Source organism: Tursiops truncatus, chromosome 8, assembly GCF_011762595.2.
Source record: "Tursiops truncatus isolate mTurTru1 chromosome 8, mTurTru1.mat.Y, whole genome shotgun sequence".
Lineage (NCBI taxonomy): Eukaryota > Metazoa > Chordata > Mammalia > Artiodactyla > Delphinidae > Tursiops > Tursiops truncatus.
Genome location: NC_047041.1, coordinates 55,820,280 through 55,839,881, shown reverse-complemented (window position 1 = coordinate 55,839,881; position 19,602 = coordinate 55,820,280). Strand labels below are relative to the sequence as shown.

The window sequence follows — 19,602 nt, the reverse complement described above, 5'->3', positions numbered from 1 at the left end:
CAGAAGGCGCCACGAACACAGAGGAGGCTGCCTGATTCGGCAGGGGGAGGGTGGGGCAGGGTCCAGCCGGCTTCACTGGGAAGGTGGCACCTGAGGCAGAGGGAACGCTGAGCACAAAGGCATGAAAGTGGGAACTGGCAGGTGGTGGGTGAGAAGTTCGGTGTGTTTGGGGGAATGGGAATGACACAGGAAGGAAGAAATGGAGGTCGCACTGGGAGCAGTTAGAGCGCAGACTCCGGACCCACATGGCCTGGGCTTGAATCCCGGCTCTGCCATCACTAACTCTGTCCTTGCTCTGTGCCTCGGTCTCCCCACCTGTAAAGTGAGAATAATACTAGTACCTACTTTGTAGTCTATTTATAAGGATAAAATGAGTCAATTTCTATAAAAGCTTAGGGCAGTGCTGGTACATGATAAGCCTCGCTGCGAGTGTCTGATAAACAGGATGGAGCTGGAGGGGACTGCACAGGCCACGTTAGGTGGGGCTTTGAGTTTGGCCTTTATATCCAGAGGGTACCAGAGCGTTAACAAAGGGGGAGGGGTGAAGGGGTGGAGGCGGCTTGGCTTAGATCCAGCCTTGCGCCTCCCAGCCCGTGGACACCCAGAGGGCCTCCTGCCTCCCCAGCCCTGCCCACCTCTCCCCTTCCCTGGCCTTCCGGTGCCCCTGGTAGCCCTGTGGCATTAATTGATGTATAGCGGGACTGTAGGGGCTGGGGCCACCCCTACCCCGGAACACCCAGGAAAACTTTATGGCCCGATTAATTGCCAAAGGAGGTCAAAGAGGGGCCCCGAGGAGGACCAAGGTACATGGGCGGGGCCTAGCATCCAGGCCCCGGCTGGGCTGAAAGGATGGTGGGATTGGATCCAAGTGTGTGTTCAGTGGGGAATGGATGGGGGGTGGGGGGAGAAAGTCAACTGCCAGGACTGAAGGTGAAGTTGGATATCGGACACTTGGGGCCTGATGCAGAGGGCTCGGGAGCCAGACGGGCATCCTGGCCCAGGCACCTCCCCTCTCTGCCTCGGCTTCTCCGTGAGTAAAATGGAGATGAGAAGTGTGGCCCCTTGAAGGTGGTGGGGACAGAAGGAGAGGCAGTGCTCCGTCACCAGGCCTGAGGTGGCATGGTGCGTGTGCCGACACCAAACTCAATTCCGTGGCACCGAGGCAGAAAGGCCAGGAGCAGCCGTGGCTGGAGAGGCGGCGGGGGGGCGTGTCACGTGTCTTTGTCATTGAGTTTGGCTTCTTTGCTGAGGGCAGAGGGGACCCCTGGGAGGGTCGAAGCGGCAGTAACAAGGTCAGATTTGCCCTTCAGAGTTCAGCCTGATCACTGCCTGGAGAAGAGACTGAGGCAGGGAGGCCGGCTGCCACCTGTTTTAAGAGTCCAGGTGACAAGGAGAGATGAGGGTCTGAGCTGGGCCCTGGCCGTGGGGCAGGGGTGGGAGGTCAGGAACATTTCGGAGTAGGGGGAGAGGCAGGCCGCTGATGGTGTCTCTGTGGGGTGAGGGGGAGAGAGAGTGAGTTGGGTCTGGAGCTCAGGAGAGGGACCAGGCCCGAGGCCACGGCCTGAGACAGGCTTTGGGATGAGAGGGTCAGCGGCCCCAGGGAGGGAGTGGGAAATCCACAGGGAGAGGGGTGGGCAGGGGAAGGGGCCCAGAAAGAGCCAGAGAGGGACTGGTCAGAGAAGGCGGAGAGAGGTGGGAATCAGACACTGAGTGAAGAGTGAGCGGCAAGGAGAGGTGAGCAGGGCCAGGACGGAAGCGTCCTGGGGTCAGTGGCTGGGACTGAGGGTGGCCCGGGGGAGGTGGAGGCAGGAGGAGGGGTGCACTTGGAGCTGGTGTGGGTGCCCTCCCCAGGGTAGCTGCAAAGGGTGCATGCTTGGGTGGCAGCTGGAGGAGGAGGCAGAGGTGGAGGCTTTTAGAGAGGACTTAAAACCGTGAGCAAGGATGAGATAATGGGTAAGTCTAGAGAGGCAGCGCCTCCACCTCAGGGGCTGGGGGGGACCCTAGTGGGGGTGGGGCAGGTGAGGAAGATCAGACCTGGGGTCTCAGCGAAGCAGGAGGCCAGGGGAGGGCCAGGTGGAGCCGCCGTGGCAGAGGCCTGAAGCTGGGAGGCTTGCTGTGGAAAGTGAGAGGGGAGAGGGAAAGTCTGACTGAGATGGGAACCTGTGGCAGCTCCTTTCCCCTGGTGGGGGGGTTGGGGGCGGCTGGCTTCGGGGAATGCCTGTCAATGATACCGGGCGCCCCTTCCCATTCTCCTGGATCCCTGCTCAGGCTCCAGTCTTGAAAGGGCGGGGAGCTTCAGGGCTTCTCGGACCCCAAAGTCTGTGGGCTTCCTCCCTCCCACCAGGCCTTGCCACCAGCAGATGGGAATTTTCGTGATCCCAGTAACGCCAAGTTTACCTTTACCAGCACCTCCTGATGCTCACGAGAGGGTACTGTGTCGCCAGTACAGGGTATGAGGGATACTCAACAGGCAGGCGCCCAGTACCTTTCCCTAAAGAAAGGCAAAGGGGATGCCTCTGCTGCCTCTGGCCGCCTCTGCTGCCCCCTGCTGTATGATCCTGATTGGTGCAGAATAATAATCCTAATAGCTAACACTGGAGCACTGGTTCTCAAACTTTTTGGTCTCAGGATTGTTTTTCACACCCTAAAAGTTATTAAGGACCCCAGAGAACTTCTATTTATATGTCTTGTATCGGTATTTACAGTATTATAAATTTAAACTGAGACATTTAAAATATTTAAGTAATTAATTTAAAATAGTTATAACAATCTTAGTAAATGTTAACATATCTTAATGAAAAACACCTACATTTTCCAAAACAAAAAATTAGAGGTGGGCTTCCCTGGTGGCGCAGTGGTTAAGAATCCACCTGCCAATGCAGGGGACATGGGTTTGAGCCCTGGTCCGGGAAGATCCCACATGGTGCGGAGCAACTAAGCCCATGCGCCACAACTACTGAGCCTGCGCTCTGGAACCCGCGAGCCACAACTACTGAGCCTGTGTGCCATAACTACTGAAGCCTCTGAGCCTAGAGCCCATGCTCTGCAACAAGAGAAGCCACTGCAATGAGAAGCCCGCACACCACAACGAAGAGTAGCCCCCGCTCACTGCAAGTAGAGAAAGCCCGCGTGCAGCAACGAAGACCCAAGCAGCCAAAATTAATTAATTAAGAAAAAAATAAAGCATTTTTTAAAAAAAAATTAGAGGCATTTTTTTATATGTTTACAAAAAATGTTAATGGCTGGCCTAATAAAAGTCAGTTGGATTCTCATACCTGCTTCTGAATTCAGTCAGATGCAATATATTGTTTTGGTTAAAGTTTACAAAGAAATACAGGCTTATACTGATATGAGTTAGAAAAGGGAGGAGTATTTTATTGGCCTTTTCAAATAATTGTGGCTATTATTTGATACTAACTTAATCTTGAAATCTTTCTTGAAGTTTAGTTACTATTAAAATCCGAAACCATGGGACTTCCCCGGTGGTGCAGTGGATAAGACTCTGTGCTCCCAATGCAGGGGGCATGGGTTCCATCCCTGGTCAGGAAACTAGATCCCACGTCAGGAAACTAGATCCCACAGGCATGCCGCAACTAAGAGTTAGCATGCCACAACTAAGAAGCCCCGGAGCTACAACTAAGGAGCCCGCCTGCCACAACTAAGGAGCCCACGTGCTGCAACTAAGGAGTCCACCTGCCGCAAATAAGACCCAGTGCAACCAAATAAAAAAAATAATCAAACCATATCAATGAGATTTTCTTACTCAGTTACATTAAAATCCATTGGTCTCTTTTGCACTTTGTATCTTTTACCATGGATGATTTTGTAGAAGCATACATTGGCCATTTGGGAGAAAAAGTGGTTCACCGAGTCATGCAGATCTTTCAAATATTGATAAATTTCAGTATATAATATTAAAAATCAAATTTTTTTGATTGGCAAGGTGTGGCTTCAGACAGGGCTCAGGTGTCACCACCTCATGGAAGCGCCTCTGGGCTCCCACAGGCCCCTGGGCTTCCCTCCGTCCTCTCATTTACCAGCCGCTTCTGTGAATGTCAGCTTAGGTGTCTGCTTCCACCAGGCCACACCTGGCAGCTGGCACAGGGCCGATTACATCGCGACACAATGGTGGTCATCATCGTCCCTGTTTTACTGCCCTCTCTGGGCAGCCCAACCGTCCTGGGCAGGGAGAGCAATTCCTTCACTTATTCATTGCTCCATCCCTTTCCTCACTCTTTAAATACATTTATATTGAGTGTTTACTTTGTGCTCAGCATGGTTGTAACATTCTAACACAGCAGCAAAAATCTCTGCCTTTGTGAAACTTACTTTCCGGTAGAGGAAGGTAGACAATAAGAAAAAAAAGAGAGAGAGAATGGTATATATTAGATGGGACACGCACTTTGGACAAGAGAAAGAACAGCATAGACAGAGGAAAGTAGGGAATATCGGTGAGGGGGTTACCATTTTAAACAGAGTAGTCAGGGAAGGTGACATTTAAGTAAAAACCTGAAGCAGACGGCAGGTGCGAAGGCCCTGAGGTGGGACGTGCCTGGTCTGTTCATGCCAGGAGGCCAACATGGCTGGAGTGGAGGGAGTGACTGGGTGGAAGGACGTAAAGGATGGTGTACAAGGTCACTGAGATCAGATCACGAAGGGCCTAGAGCCCACGGTGAGGAATATGACTTTTACTCCAATTGAAATAGAAAGGCACTGCAGACTTCTAAGTCATTTGCCTTATGAGTCAACCAAGGGGGAGAGGGTAGAAGCAGGGAGAGCAGAATGAGGCATCAGGTGAGAGGTGACGGTGGCTCAGATCAGGGCAACAGCAGGCATGGTGAAGTAATCAGATGCTGGGGTGTCCTTGGGAGGTAGAACCACACGATTTTCTGATGAACTGAACGTATGTTGTGAGAGAAAGAAAGGAGTCAAGTATGGCCCCGAGTTTTTGGCCTGAATACTTAGAAGGATGGTGCTGCCGTGATCTGCCATTGAGGAAGGTGATAGCAGGAGCAGATTTGGGAAACAGAGCAGAATTTGAGTTTGAACATGCTAATTCTCAGGTGTCTCTTAGACATCCAAGTGGAGACGTTAGGCATACAGTTGGGTTTAGAAGTCTGGAGGCTGGGAGAAGTCCAGAAACTCAGGAGCTGTTGCTTGTTCCTTCTCTTCTGCTGTTGTGGGAGCCCTGGAGCTCAGTCTTAGGGCTTCTCTTCTCCAGCAGAACCATTTGCTTGTCAGGCTCATCAATTGCAAAGCTTTAAGTACCTTCTCTGGACCTACAGCTCCCATAGATATAACGGTTGGCGCTCTAGCCGCCATCTTGGTCTTTGAAGACATAGGTCACGCCCTAGGGTTGGAGGAGCCATGAGCTGGAAGGAGCCTGAACACCCGAGGACTTAAAAAGCAGAGCCTCCATACCACCCTTGAACCATCTATTTCCAGACTTTTATGTGAGACAGAAACAAACTCTCTTGTTGAAGCCAGAATGATTCTGTTATTTGCAGTTGAGCTTAATCCTGCAATGATACCTCCTGTTCACTGCATTATCTCATGCTCATCCTGACAATGGCCCTGTCGAGTGGACGTTACCCGCCTCATTTTAGAGAAGAGGAAAGGGGGCTCAGGGATTTTCGGCAAGAGGCCAGTGCAAGGCTGAAGTGGGCTCAAGCCCTGGGCACTCTAACTCCCGGCCCTGCTCTCTCCGCCAGCCCCTGGGCCCACACCCAGGCTGACCTCCCTGTGTGCACTAATGCCTTCTGGGTTTCCCAGGGTTCTTTATCCAGGGCCCAGAATCATCTAATGAGAAGGAGGAACTGTCTTGGGGTCAGAGATGTTGCAGGGTGACAACTGCCCCGGTCTGCCCTGGACTGTCCCTCCTTTAGCACGAGGAGTCCTGCATCCCTCGGTCATGGGCAAACCCGGACAGGTGGTCACCCTAGAGCTCTGGTCCAGCCTGGACCCATTGCTGGCCCTGTGGACACCCAGACCCTGAGCCATTACAACCTACCCACTTCCAAGCATTTATTCCCTCCCCATCCCTGAGCCCTGGGAGCTTGCTGAGCTGGGGCCTTAGGTGGGAGGCCCTGAGGTCTGGTGAGGGGCTGGGGCCGGGGTTAAGGCAGCAGTCCCCAACATTTTTGGTACCAGGGACCGGTTTCACGGAAGACAATTTTTTCCAAGGAAGAGGGGAAGGTTTCAGGATGATCAGGCATTAGATTCTCATAAGGAACGTGCAACCTAGGTCCCTCGCATGCGCAGCTCACAGTCGGGTTCCTGCTCCTATGAGAATCTAATGCCGCTGCTGATCTGACGGGAGGCGGGGCTCAGGCGGTAATGCGAGCGATGGGGAGCGGCTGTAAATACAGATGAAGCTTCGCTCCCTTGCCTGCCGCTCACCTTCTGCTCATAGACCGGTACCTACCGGTCCATGGCCCGGGGGTTGCGGACCCCTTGGTTAAGGGATTAAGGAGATGGGGCTCATCCGTACTGGCAGGAAGTAACAGTCCAAATTCCATCTTGATTTCACCTTGCACTGGTCTCAGAAGTCAGCAGCCCCCATACCTGTCTTGACCTTTTTTTTAATCCCCTGACTCTCTGCATATCCTGTAAACCACCGCCCCTCCCGCCCACCTCCCACCAAGAAAGCACACAGAGTCCCAGCCTGCTGTGGTCTGAGGCAATCAGGCTGACCCGAGGGTGCCCACCCACTCCTGTCTCCCCCCAGGCACCCATCAAGCATGGCTGGGCCCTGACTCAGAATAGCACAAGGGGCTCTACACTCAGAAGGACTCCTGTCAAATTCTGGCTCTCCTACCTTCTCCCCAAGTGAACTTGGCCAGTGATTTCACCTGTTGAGCCTCGGTTTTCTCATCTGTAAAATAGGGATAATAGTACTTACCACATTAGGCTGGGGCAGGGGTTCATGAGATAATGCCCCACGAAGCTTGACACAGGGCTTGGCACACGGGTAACACCCATAAAGCTCGTCATCATCACTGTCGTTGCGTTACCACTCCTCTGTGCCAGGGAGCCCTTGTGCTGGTTGCCAGGGCCCCAGTGATAAGCCCGAAGACATCCAGGGACTCCCCAGGGAAATCACAATCTGATAAGGACACAGGACACAAGACAGTTATCAAAGATAAAATAACTGTTCTAATGGAGGCGTGAACAAGGTGTGGTGGGAGCATCAGGGAGGAGGAGAGTCTCAACGGGGCCCATGGGGCACTGAGGAAACCCCTCCTGGAGGGGGCGGAGCATGAGTGGAGCCTTGCAGAGAAGCAGATTTTTGCCAGGCAGATCCAGGCGATGAAGGAGCCTCTTGCGACTCACTGTGTCTAGGGCTCTCTTGTCCTGTACTAAGGGTGGGGTGGGAACCAGGCTCGTGCTGCTGGCTGGCGTCTCTGCAGAGGCTCCAGAAACTTCAGACAAGAGGGCCCCAGCACCCCTCCCCCACCCCATCCTAAATGGAGGGTCAGACCCTCCTGTAGGACCAGACCATCCTGTAGGACCAGCAGGAGGTGTGTTCCCAGACCTGTCCTGCCGCCTCCGCCCATCACCCATCCTTGTTAAATCAGTTTTTTTAAGAGAGAACTGTCACTCTGCTCTGCTTCCCCTCCCTCCTGTAAGTGAAGAGGACTTCCAGAGAACTGTTGGGAGAGCATGATATGCGCACCTAGAATCTGGGGGACACGGGGACCGGAACTCCTCTCACACACTGCAGAGTCTAACAGCACGGTTTGTGTGGGGAGGCGGAATGGGGTGGGGGAGGCCAGGGCTACCCCGGGAAGGGCTCGCTGCCAGCTAGACCACACAAAGGATGCCGGACTTGCCTGTTGGCCAGATGAGGGCCTGCCTGCCTGCCTAAGGCCGTGTCCAGCTGCCTGAGGACCCCTTTGGGGGAGGTGAGGAGATCTCCTGAGTTAAAGATCAACTTTGGACATCAACCATGTCCAGAGGGTCCCCGGCCAGATTACAACTGTGTCAGGCAAGGAGGGCTCTTTCTGCCCTTTCTCCCACTCTGCACTCCACCCTGAAGCGGCCGCAAGTAGTAGCCAGAGATGCTCATAGAGGGAGAGAAGGAACTTGTCGGCACGCTCCCCGGGTTTCTGGTTTCTGAGGTAAGCCCAGCCTGAAAGAAGGGTCTCATTCTAGACTGGAGAGATTTTGGAAATTTGATATTACTTTGAACTGTATTTTTAAAAGAGAAATGTGTGGATGATTTCAAACATATATGAAATTAGAGAGATTAGTACAATGAATCTCCTAGGTACCCATCCTTCAGCTTCAACAATAGTCAGGTCAGGTCAAACTTGTTCAACCTGTGTCCTCAGCCCACTCCCTCTGATGGAATTTTGAATCAAATCTGTGAGAAAGAATAAAACAACTTCCTGCTTGCCTTTGAAAAATTAAAAATAAAAAAAGTCAGCATCCTCCCCTGTTTGATTAGGGCACTAGTCTAGGGCATAAACCTGAGATCAATGTGGGCAGGACCCACTAAGTCATTCCACTGAAGGCAGGGTTTATACCTGCTTCTTGCATCATGTGTTCCCACCACTCAGAACAGTGCCGGGCACATAGTAGGTGCTTAATAAATCATTCTGGAGCCTCTCCTCCTCCTTCTCCTCTGTTGCATCCCAGACAGCAGCTCTTCTTTGGGCATCAGCTGGAGCTGATACTTAGCCCTCCATCCAAGGCTGCGGGCAGGTCCTGCTCATAGCACCCCACCCTGGGGCATATGCCAGAGGCAGGATTACTGCGCAGAACACAGGAGCTGATGAAATCAAGAGCCTAACTCAGTGCTCCAGATGGCAGATGGCTGTTATCACAAAAGCAGTGGTAAGGAGACACCCAGAAGAAAGTTTTGAGTGGAGGGTGACAAGGGAAGACATTTTGGGGACTTCATTTCACTCTGCGGAAGGTGGGACAGAAGGGGTGAGAATGAAGCAGTGAGACAGTGAGGAGACAGGTAATGGAATCTGGGGAGAAGGGATGAAGGTTTGACTCCTTCTGGGAAGGAAGCAATGGGGGATGTGAAAGATGGGGGAGCTGGAAAACTTAGAGGCACAGTTCAGCTGCTGTGCCCTGACCCCTCCCACCTTTAAGCTCTGAGTCCTTCCTAGGACTAACTACCTGTGCAAAGTGAAAACTACTGTGCTGCCTGTCCAAAAATTATTAAGAATTTCAAGGTAAAAATTGCAAATATTGCACCAGATTTATTTATACTAAAAAATTATTCGTTGTTCATCCGAAATTCAGCTTTAACTGGGAATCCTGTACGTTAGCTGGCAACTCTACTAGGGGCATCCTGGTGTCTCCTCCATTACCTGGGGCTTCTAGGAGGAGAACCCTCGAACTTCAGCCTGCATCAGAATCACCTGGAGGGCTTGTTAAAACAGATTGCTGGGCTCCATCCCCAGAGTTTCTGACTCATAGGTCTGGGTGGAGTCCAAGAATTTCACTTCTAACAAGTTCCAAAGTGATGCTGATGCTTTTGGTCCTGGGGCCACATTCTGAGAACCAAGGTTCAAGGGTCCATTACCACAGTGAAGCCCATGAATAGGATCCAGAAATGTGCAGTGACCCAAAATAACCACCAGAGGGCAGAGGCGCCCACTAGTCAGGCCTCACGGGGAGCCCACTGTCTTGGGGCTGGGCTTACACCTAGGCTGAGCAATTGCTCTGTGCCTGACCAAGTCCAGGGCCCTGGCTGTGATGAAAACATGGGTCAGACTCAGTGCCTGCTCTTGAGAAGCTCAGGGTCTGGTTAGGGAGACACAGGTGTTAACTGGCAATTATAATTGGCGCTGAGGTGCTGGGAAGCACAGAGTAGAGTTGGGTGGGGATTCTGTGGGAACCCAGAGAAGGCTGGGGGTAGTCAGGCAGTTTTCCTGCAGGAGCTTGTGGCCTGAACCATGAGTAGGAGTCACCCAGGTGGGGAGAAGAGGTGGAAGGGCATTCTGCACAAGTACAAGGGCATGCAGGCTGGGAAATGTCAGGTGTTACCAAGGGCTAGCACAGAGGCAGGGGGGAGAATTGGTGGGTGAATACCTGGCGAGGCTGGTGGGGGCTTGATTGGATCCTAAAGGTCTCAGGGAGCCCCAGGAGGGTTTTAACTGATGGTATGTTAGAATGATCCCCAGGCAATGGTGTGGAGGAGGAAAGACCAGAGGCAGGGAAGCTAGAGAGTTGGCCGGTACAGTGGTCCAGGGAAGGGGTGACCAGACAAAGCAAGAATGGCAACAGTCTCATTCATTCATTCATTCATTCGTCCACTCATTACACACATTTATGGAGCAACTTCTCTGATCTAAGCCCTGGGCTGGATGCTGGGATTTGGTGGCCTTCTCAGAGAGCTTACAATCTAACAGGAAAGGCCACCAACCAACAGCTCATGGCACAGTTAGCCAGCCAGTGATATCTGTGGTCCCTGAGGGATCAATACAAGGGATGCCAAGGAAGCCAAATGGCAGGGTCTGGGCAGAGGTGGGGGGTGGGAGGCATCTCCCAGGAGGGCCCCTGACCTGGGCATCCTGACCTAGCAAGCACAGATGCCTCATTCAGCCAGACCTTGGCGCCCTCCCCACTGCAGCCCAGAGCTAACAATATGGCCATTGAAGTTTGCTGCCACTGCTCGAGGTCCAGCCTTTCCTGCTCCCATTCTCCCTCAGCCACACAGTCCTGGCCTTCAGCAGGGAAGAGAGAGCAGGATTATATGCAGGTACGAGGGGCTGGGCCCACTCCTCGACCACAGTCAGTCTGGCCCCCAGCTCCAGGTGGGCACCCGGGCTGGCACCTTCCTCAAACATGCAGGGCTCTCATTCTAAGCATGTGAAGGGTTGGTCAGCTAGAAGCAGGGGGAGAGAGGAGATGACCTTATGTGCCAAGAGAATGCTCTCTAAGGGCTGTCCTGGCTGCTCAGGGTTCCTGGAACACACCACATTCATCTGCAGGGGTGAGATTGGCCCCATGGATGAAGTGAATTACAATCAAATTAACTGGAGCACTGCTCTCTAGAAGGGTGGCCTTTTGCTATTCTGAGAACATGCCTAGTTTTTTCTACCCTTGGGGCCCTTGCATATATAGTCCCCTCTGTTTGGGTTGCTCTCCTCCACTCTAAAGTTTTCAGGGGGTTGGCTTCGTTGGCAGGCAGAAGAGTGGCTCCCAAAGGCATCCAGGTGCTAATCCCTGCATATGTTAACTTACATGGTGAAGGGGACTTTGCAGATGCGATTTAATATTTATTTGGCTGTGCCGGGTCTTAGTCACAGCACACGGGATCTTCATTGCCGTGTGCAGGATCTTTACCTGTGGTGTGTGGGATCTTTTTTTTTTTTTTTCAGTTGCGGCATGAGGGATCTTTAGTTGCGGCATGTGAACTCTTAGTCATAGCATGTGGGATCTAGTGCCCTGACGAGGGATCGAACCTGGGCCCCCTGCATTGGGAGTGCAAAGTCTTAGCCACTGGACCACCAGGGAAGTCTCCTACAGATGTGATTAAATTATGGATCTTGAGATAGAGATATTACCTGGTGGCCCTATGTAACCACAAGGTTCCTTATATGAGGGAGGAGGGGAGGGGGGTCAGAGAAAGATAGGTGATGACAGAAGCAGAGGTCAGAGAGAGGGGCAGCTATGAAGATGCTACACTGCTGGCACTGAGGATGGAGGAAGGGGTCATGAGTCAAGGAGTGCAGGCAGCCCCCTAGAACCCGGAAAGGGTGAGGAAACAGACTTGCCCCAGAGCTTCCAGAAGGAACGCAGCCCTGCTGACCCATTCTAGTCTTCTGACATCCAGAACTATAAGAGGAATAAATTTTATTGTTTTAAGCCACTAAGTTTATGGTAAGTTGTTGTAGCAGCAATAGGAAAACAATACAGCCTCTCATCATTCAGTTCTCAGGTTACACCCCCTGTAAAGTACTCATCCCCGCACCTCCAACCACCGGCTTTTGTTTCTTCGTAGCGCTTACCATTACCTGGAATTATCAGATCTGTTTCATAGCGTATAGCCTGTCTCCTCCAGACGCATGTGAGGCTCCTTGAGAGCGAAGGACCTGTTTGTTCCCTCCTGTGCTCTTTGCACCTAGAAGAGCGCCTGGTGCGTCGTGAGTCCTTGATGAATGTTGGTTACATGAAAGAAGGAATAAGTAAAATAAATAAAGGCCTTAGGGCTTCCCTGGTGGTGCAGTGGTTGAGAGTCCGCCTGCCGACGCAGGGGACACAGGTTCGTGCCCCGGTCCGGGAAGATCCCACATGCCGCAGAGTGGATGGGCCCGTGAGTCATGGCCGCTGAGCCTGCGCGTCCGGAGCCTGTGCTCCACAACGGGAGAGGCCACAACAGTGGGAGGCTTGTGTACCGCAAAAAAAAAAACAACAAAAAAAGGGCGTAGTATGATCTCTCTCCCCTGTGTGCACTGAAGGCAAGGGAAGGGAGAAGCTGTGGCTGGCTGGGGGAGTCTCCCAGGCTATGAGAAGGCAGAAGGGGTCTTCGAAGCTTGGAGGTCGGAAGGAGAGAGGCATGGAGGGTGGAGGAGCTGATCTCTGCGTGCCTGTGGGAGTTACAGTGGCACCTAACACAGAACTGGTGCACAGACTTCCTAGCGTACAGCCCTCTCTGGTTTCAAACTCAGCACCTTTTATTTTTCTTTTGTCTCTCAACCTGGAAGACAGGCTGTTGAAAGGAACCATTGTTCTCACTTTGCAGATGGGGCACTGAGGCACTCAGTGACTTGAGAGTGGGAAGATATCCAGGTGCATCTCTGGCAAGGGCTCATGGGATCTGGGAAGTGCCTGAGGCTGCCCTGTCCCCCGAGCCTTCCCCAGGCCCTGCAGGCTTCCAGCTGCTGGACAGCCCTTCTGTCCATCTGCCTGGGATGCCCTTCCACACCTCGCCTTCTCTCCAGGCTGGGACTAGGGTGAGGAGAGTGATTTGCACCTCGGTGCAAATTACAAGGGGCACCCCGAACCTCAGGAATCAGAAGAAATAAGCTTTCCATGCAATATTTTTTAAAAATCAAAGTTAATGCCAAAAAACCCACGATGAACAAAATATCAAAATTTTAAATAAACCCTTTTTTTTCCCATTTGGCTCAGCTCCAAAATGGCTCGACACAGTACTATTTTATTGTCCTTGTCCAGGACTGGCTATGTGATGTGTGAGGCCCCTCCTTCAAAAATTATTCCAAATTTCAAGATGGCAACAGCAGAATATGCAACGAAGTGTGGCACCATGTCAGACTACACAGGTTGCATGCCCAAGAAGTTGGCCCTGATCCTGTCTTTATTTAAAACGTTGATATTTTGTTCATCATCTATTTTTTTTAGCATGGATTTTCATTTTTTTAAATATTGCATGAAAATATTACTTATCTTCATTACTGTGGGTTTTGGTGTTCCCATTGATTGTGCACCCGAGGAGGCCACCTCCCTTTTCTCACGCTCCCCGAGCCTTCTCTGCTTGAGGTGAGCTCCTTCTCCACCCCAGGCAGCCTCCTCCAGGAAGTCTTCCCTGCTCCCATCCCTGCATGGGCTCTGGCAGCCCTCTGCCTTCTCCCCTCTGTCACAGCCTTGAGCAGCCTGTGTGAGCTCCGTTGCTTATGGACAGGGGGCGGATCTGGTTTGTTTCTGTGTTCCCAGGACAGGGCCTGGCTCAAAACAGTTGCTCAGGAAAAGTTGGTTTCGAGTGAAAATGAGTGGCCTGCCAGCGTCTGGAATTCTGTGTCAACATGATGCCTTTGTCAAGTCCTTCTGTCTCGAGAAGGACCTTGGTAAAACCCCCTGGAAATGCCCAGTGGTGGCAGAGCCAGCTCTGTGGGCACTGGGCCTGCTTGTCCCCCACACCCCTCCCCCAGGACACTGCGGGAGACCCAGTCCCACTCCAAAGGGCAGGACAGACCTCCAGCAGGACGCGGGGACGGGCCAGTGCTGTGGGTGTGGATGAAGGCGGAGAGGGCCCCCTGTCAGGACTTTGGTATCAAGGCAGACTCATCTCTGTGCTGTGCTATCCCTGCCTGTGGCCTGTCACTGGCCCATCGCTCACTGTACAAGCCACACTGAGCTGCTGCGTGGCTCCTAGCCTCAGGGACTCAGTCTTGCTCCCATGACTGGGCTTCCTGTCTTGGTCCTGGGACCAGGCTTGTTTAGATCTGCAGCTGAGACCCTTTCTGACACTCAGCCCCACTCCTGCCAGTCTTCCAGGGCTGGGTCCCTTGAGATCGCCCCCTTTAGATCCTGGGACTCTGTCAGACCTGGCCACCACTTGTCCAGATCCCCCTTCTTTGTGGCCCTGACACTGGGGCCTGGGCAGGGTTAATGAAGAAGAGACTTGTAGGCAGTGCCCAAGATTTGGACAACTCTGAGTCCTGGGCATCAGCGATGCTAGTGTGACACTCCCCAGTTGGCTGCAGCGGACAGAACCCCGGACCCCAAGCAGGGAAACCTGGCTTCAAATCTAGGCTCTATCATTCCTGGGCTTTCTGAGGGCTCAGTTTCTTGATCTGCAAATTGGGAATGAAAATGCCTGCCTCACATCAGGGATATGGGAGTTAACAGAGAATGAAAGCGCTCCCTGTACAAAGCAGGCATCAATAAATGCTCGTTCCCTTCCTCCTGTGTCTACTTTGGGCGCCCAGACTGGTCAGCTGTGCCCCTGGTAACCCCCTTCCCCCTCCAGCTCCCACGCCTTGAGTTCTTTTTCACAACTCTCTGTCCTAGCGAAAGAGATGGGGAAACTGAGGCTCAGAGACATCAGGGACTTGCCCGAAGTCACACACAGAGTCAGAGGCTGAGCACAGGCTGGCACCCAGGACCTGACTCTCACCCTGGGCTCTGCAGGTACCAGGTTCCTCCGCTCCCGTCTCCCCATCTGGCCTTGAGAATGCCGAGCCTGAGCTGTGCAGCAGCAGCCGCTGGGGCCCCTCCCCCGCCTCACGCACATGCACACAGCCGAGGGCTCTGGGTGCTTCCATGAAAGGAGTGTTTCCCTCCTGAGTCAGAGCACACCCAGAGCAGACAGCTCCAGCCTGCCCTAAGAGCTGGTCCCCCCTCCCCACTGGAACCTCTGGGCAGCGGCCAGCACAGCTGCATCCCCTCAGCAGGGCCTGCAACGATAGGCCCATGTTGCATCAGCTTGGCCTGTCCCTGCGCCGGCTCCTGCCCGCCAGCCAATGGGGCCCGGCCGAGTGTACAGATCCTGGCTCTGACCCACCCCACCAGCCACGGAATCACCACGCGGCAGCCTGGTCCTCCCTCGGCATTCTCAGAGAGGGAGGAGGGGACAGAGGGCATCGTGGCTCCGTCTCCTCCAGCATGGCCTTCCTCCCTCTGCCCGCCCCCCCACCCCACTAGCGGCCCGGCCAGCTCCTCCTTGATTCTCCCTCCTGGAGGTGGCAGAGGTATTCCCCCCTCTGCCTGGCATGGGCCTGTTCCTCCCCAGCCTCTGTTCTTCTCAGCCTTTGCGCCTGCTCTCACCCACACCGACCATCCCATGGCATCCATTAGTCTCCTGTGCCACAATCCCAAATCCCAGCCTGGCCTCTCCTGAGTGCCAGACTCACGGATGCTACAGCTTCTTGGATGCCTCCTATCTACAGACAACAGAGCTCACTACCTTCCCCCTAGAGCCTCCATCTCAGAGAGGGGACAGTTTGCCACCTGTTTACCCAGGCCACACCCCTGAGAGTCCGCTTCCCTCCTTCTCCCTGGCCCTCCAAGCCCCAGTCCACTGCTGGACCCTCTTAGCCCCATGGCCCCTGCCCGGGTCCAGGCACCAGAATCCTGCTCTGGGTTATTGTGACATTCTCCTCTCTGGCCTCCCTCTGTCACTCTCCACTCAGCAGACGCAGAACTCCTTTAAAAACTCCAACGAGACCTTGTCATTTCCCTGCTAAACTGCCTTCGGGAGGGGCGCCCAAGTTCTTGCTAGACCAGGACTGGCCTGGCCACCTTCTGCAGCTCTGCCCACACATACTCCTGTCCCTTCACATGGTGACCTTTGGCATGACTCTTCTGTCCCCGCTGGCTGCTGCCCATGAAATCCTGCCACAATCAAGCTCATTTTAGCCTGGCCTGAGGCCATGGGGGTGGAAAATGCCGGCCCTGGCCAGACGGGCTCCACCTCCAGCCTCCCAGGCTCCCCAGAGCTGCAGTGAGGGGCCCCGAGCCCCAGGCCCCATCACGGCCCGTGCTTCCCCAGCACCTACTCAGACATGGCCTTCAAGCCTGGCTTGATCTCCCACTGGATGTTGCTTTTCTATTTACTTTATTGATTGTCAAAAAGTGATTATAAAAGTAATATGTGCTATTGAAAAAATTCAGAGAAGCAGAGAGTTGAAAATAGACATAATGTGTATGTCCATCTCCAAAGATAGGATTAAACCATTTAAGAGTATTTCCTTCTGGCCTTTTTCTACGAATATTATGCAGATCTCTCTATATTTTTGAATACACATTCATTGAGGAAAAAAAGCTCGAAATAGTAGAAATGGTTTAAAAATTAGGTGGAGGGACTTCCCTGGAGGTGCAGTGGTTGAGAATCCGCCTGCCAGTGCAGGGGACACGGGTTTGATCCCTGGTCGAGGAGTGGGATAAGGAGGGTGGGAGGGAGACGCAAGAGGGAGGAGATATGGGGATATACGTATGCATATAGCTGATTCACTTTGTTATACAGCAGAAACTAACACAACATTCTAAAGCAATTATACTCCAATAAGGATGTTAAAAAAATTACAAAATAAAAATATGAACATAGATACACGTACAAGGATGTTCATTATAGCCTCATTTGTAAGAGCCAAAAATTAGAGACAATGTCAGTAAGGCAAGGACTATTGGCAGCCACCATAAATGTGGAAAAGCCACTTTAATCCTCGGCGAGCTTAATGGATTGGTGGATAAAAAATGCAGCAGCTTATAAAACAGCATGTTTACGAAAATTCCACGTGCAGAGGCACAGATGTGTGGAAGGATGTTTACATTTCACCAAAAAGTCAATTCTTGTTACTAGGTGATCTCCACCTAATTTTTTTTTTAATAAATTTATTTATTTATGGCTGCGTTGGGTCTTCATTGCTGCACGCGGGCTTTCTCTAGTTGCGGTGAGTGGGATTTACTCTTCATTGCAGTGTGCGGACTTCTCATTGCGGTGGCTTCTCTTGTTGTGGAGCACGGGCTCTGGGCGCGCAAGCTTCAGTAGTTGTGGCGCACGGGCTTAGTTGCTCCGCGGCATGTGGGATCTTCCCAGAACAGGGCTTGATCCCGTGTCCCCTGCATTGGCAGGTGGATTCTTAACCACTGCGCCACCAAGGAAGCCCAATGCTCATACTTTTAAATAATGATTTCCTTACGTTAAATTTCTAAAAACTGATTTTTTTCCCCAAAAAGAACAAATTAAAGAAAAAGATACAAATGAACTTATTAACAAGACAGAAATAGACCCACACACATGGAAAACAAATTTATGGTTACCAAAGGGGAAAGGGCATGGGATAAATTAGGAGGTTGGGATTAACACATACACACTGCTTTATATAAAAAAGATAACCACCAAGGACCTACTGTATAGCATAGGGAACTGTACCCAATATTTTGTAATAACCTGTAAGGAAAAAGAACCCGAAAAAGAATTTATAAATATATATATGTATCTATCCATCTATATATCACTGAACCACTGTGCTGTACACCTGAAACTAACATGACACGGTAAATCAACTATACTTCAATAAAATTTTAAAAAAATATTTGGGGGGCTTCCCTGGTGGCGCAGTGGTTAAGAATCCACCCGCCAATGCAGGAGACACGGGTTCGAGCCCTGGTCTGAGAAGATCCCACATGCCGTAGAGCAGCTAAGCCCGTGCACCACAGCTACAGAAGCCCGCATGCCTAGAGCCCGTGCTCCGCAACAAGAGAAGCCATTGCAATGAGAAGCCTGTGCACCGCAATGAAGAGTAGTCTCCGCTCACTGCAACTAGAGAAAACCCGTGTGCACAGCAACGAAGACCCAACACAGCCAAAAATAAATTTAAAAAATTGTTTTTAATTTTATTATTATTTTTTTCAACATCTTTATTGGAGTATAATTGCTTTACAATGGTGTGTTAGTTTCTGCTGTATAACAAAGTGAATCAGCTATACATATACATATGTCCCCATATCCCCTCCCTCTTGCGTCTCCCTCCCACCCTCCCTCTCCCACCCCTCTAGGTGGTCACAAAGCATCGAGCTGATCTCCCTGTGCTATGGGGCTGCTTCCCACCAGCTATCTATTTTACATTTGGTAATATATATAAGTCCATGTCACTCTCTCACTTCATGCCAGCTTACCCTTCCCCCTCCCCGTGTCCTCAAGTCCATTCTCTATGTCTGTGTCTTTATTCCTGTCCTGCCTCTAGTTTCTTCAGAACCATTAAAAAAAATTTTTTTAAAGAACTAATAACTTAAAAATTTAAAAATGTGTGAATAGGTAATGCATTCATATAGCCTCCAAATTCATAGGGGATGAAAGATAAGTCTCACTCCTCCCCCTCTCCCTCTCACATCCAGTCCTTCCCCTGCCAGCAAGGAATGTTACCAGTTTCTACCCACCTGCTGGGACAGTCTGTGCAGATCTAAGTAACACCCTCCTTCACTTCAGCTCTGAGATCGAATCAATATCAAGACATAAAGAACTTCCTTGCTTTTTGCTTTTCCCAACTTCCTGGTATTCCCACCTCCCCTACTGATGGACAGTTAGGTTGTTTCCAAGTTTTGCAATTACAAACAATGTTGCAGGGAAATATTCAGTACAATCTTTAAAGCTCCCAGTGCGAACTGCCTTCTAGAAAGGCTGTGTCCATTTCTTCTCTTGCCAACAGTGGGACGAAACTAAACTTTCCCATTTAAAATGAAATCCCTCAGATCCTTCCAGATCCTCCTCATTTCTCCACGTTACAGATGAGGAAACGGAGGCCCAGAGAGGTGCAGTGACTTTCCAAGGTCACTCGCTGAATGGTGGCACCCAGCCTTCCTGGCTCCTGGGCTGGATTCTCTTCGCTTTGCCAGGATGCCACCCTTGGCCTGTGCCTCTTCTGAAGGGCCCCACTCCAGCCCTTTGCTACCCTCATGTGTATGTGCAAGGCCAGGTGTGAGTGGAACTGACAGGATGGTGATCAGAGGACAGAGCAGGAATGGTCAGAAGTGGCGTCTTAAGGTTAGGAAGGATTTGACCAGGTGATGGAGAGGTGAGCAGTGTGCATGCAGAGTTCTCAAAGTGCTCTCCAATCCATTGTTTCATCTGTGCTTCTCATCATCCTCTAGATCATCATTCCTATTTGACAGAGGTGGGGAGCTAGACCAGCGAAAACACAGCAGAGCTGGGCCAGGATCCCAGGTCTCCTGACCCCCATGCCAGGGCTTACTGTATCCCGTAACACTGGGGTGGCTGCACTGGGCTGAAGCGGATTAGGGCTGGGAGTGGGGCGGTCAGAGCCCAGGGGCCCTTTTCTGAGTGTCAGAGACCCTAAGATAAGGAGGGCAGCCGTGCGGCTAACCTGGCCATCACTATTATTACAGCTGTCAGCGTCCCCTGGGGGAGAAAAGGAGAGCTGGGTGCTGGGTAAGGGG

The 19,602-nt window shown here is 51.9% G+C and overlaps 1 long non-coding RNA gene across 4 annotated transcripts in view; it reads right to left on the bottom strand.

Moving 5' to 3' along the window:
* Positions 1–3,181: 3,181 nt before the first annotated feature.
* LOC117313407 (uncharacterized) overlaps positions 3,182–19,602 on the bottom strand; it is a 24,534-nt gene continuing 8,113 nt past the window's right edge. The window contains exons 3-5 of one of the 4 annotated variants that reach the window (XR_012333419.1): positions 11,979–12,114; positions 6,902–7,105; positions 3,182–5,350 (exon numbers count right to left, since the gene is read on the bottom strand). This is a non-coding gene — a long non-coding RNA (uncharacterized lncRNA). Of the gene's footprint in view, positions 7,106–11,978; positions 12,115–19,602 lie in introns of all 4 variants that reach the window. The other 3 variants (XR_004527878.2, XR_012333418.1, XR_004527877.2) reach the window with 3 other exon arrangements.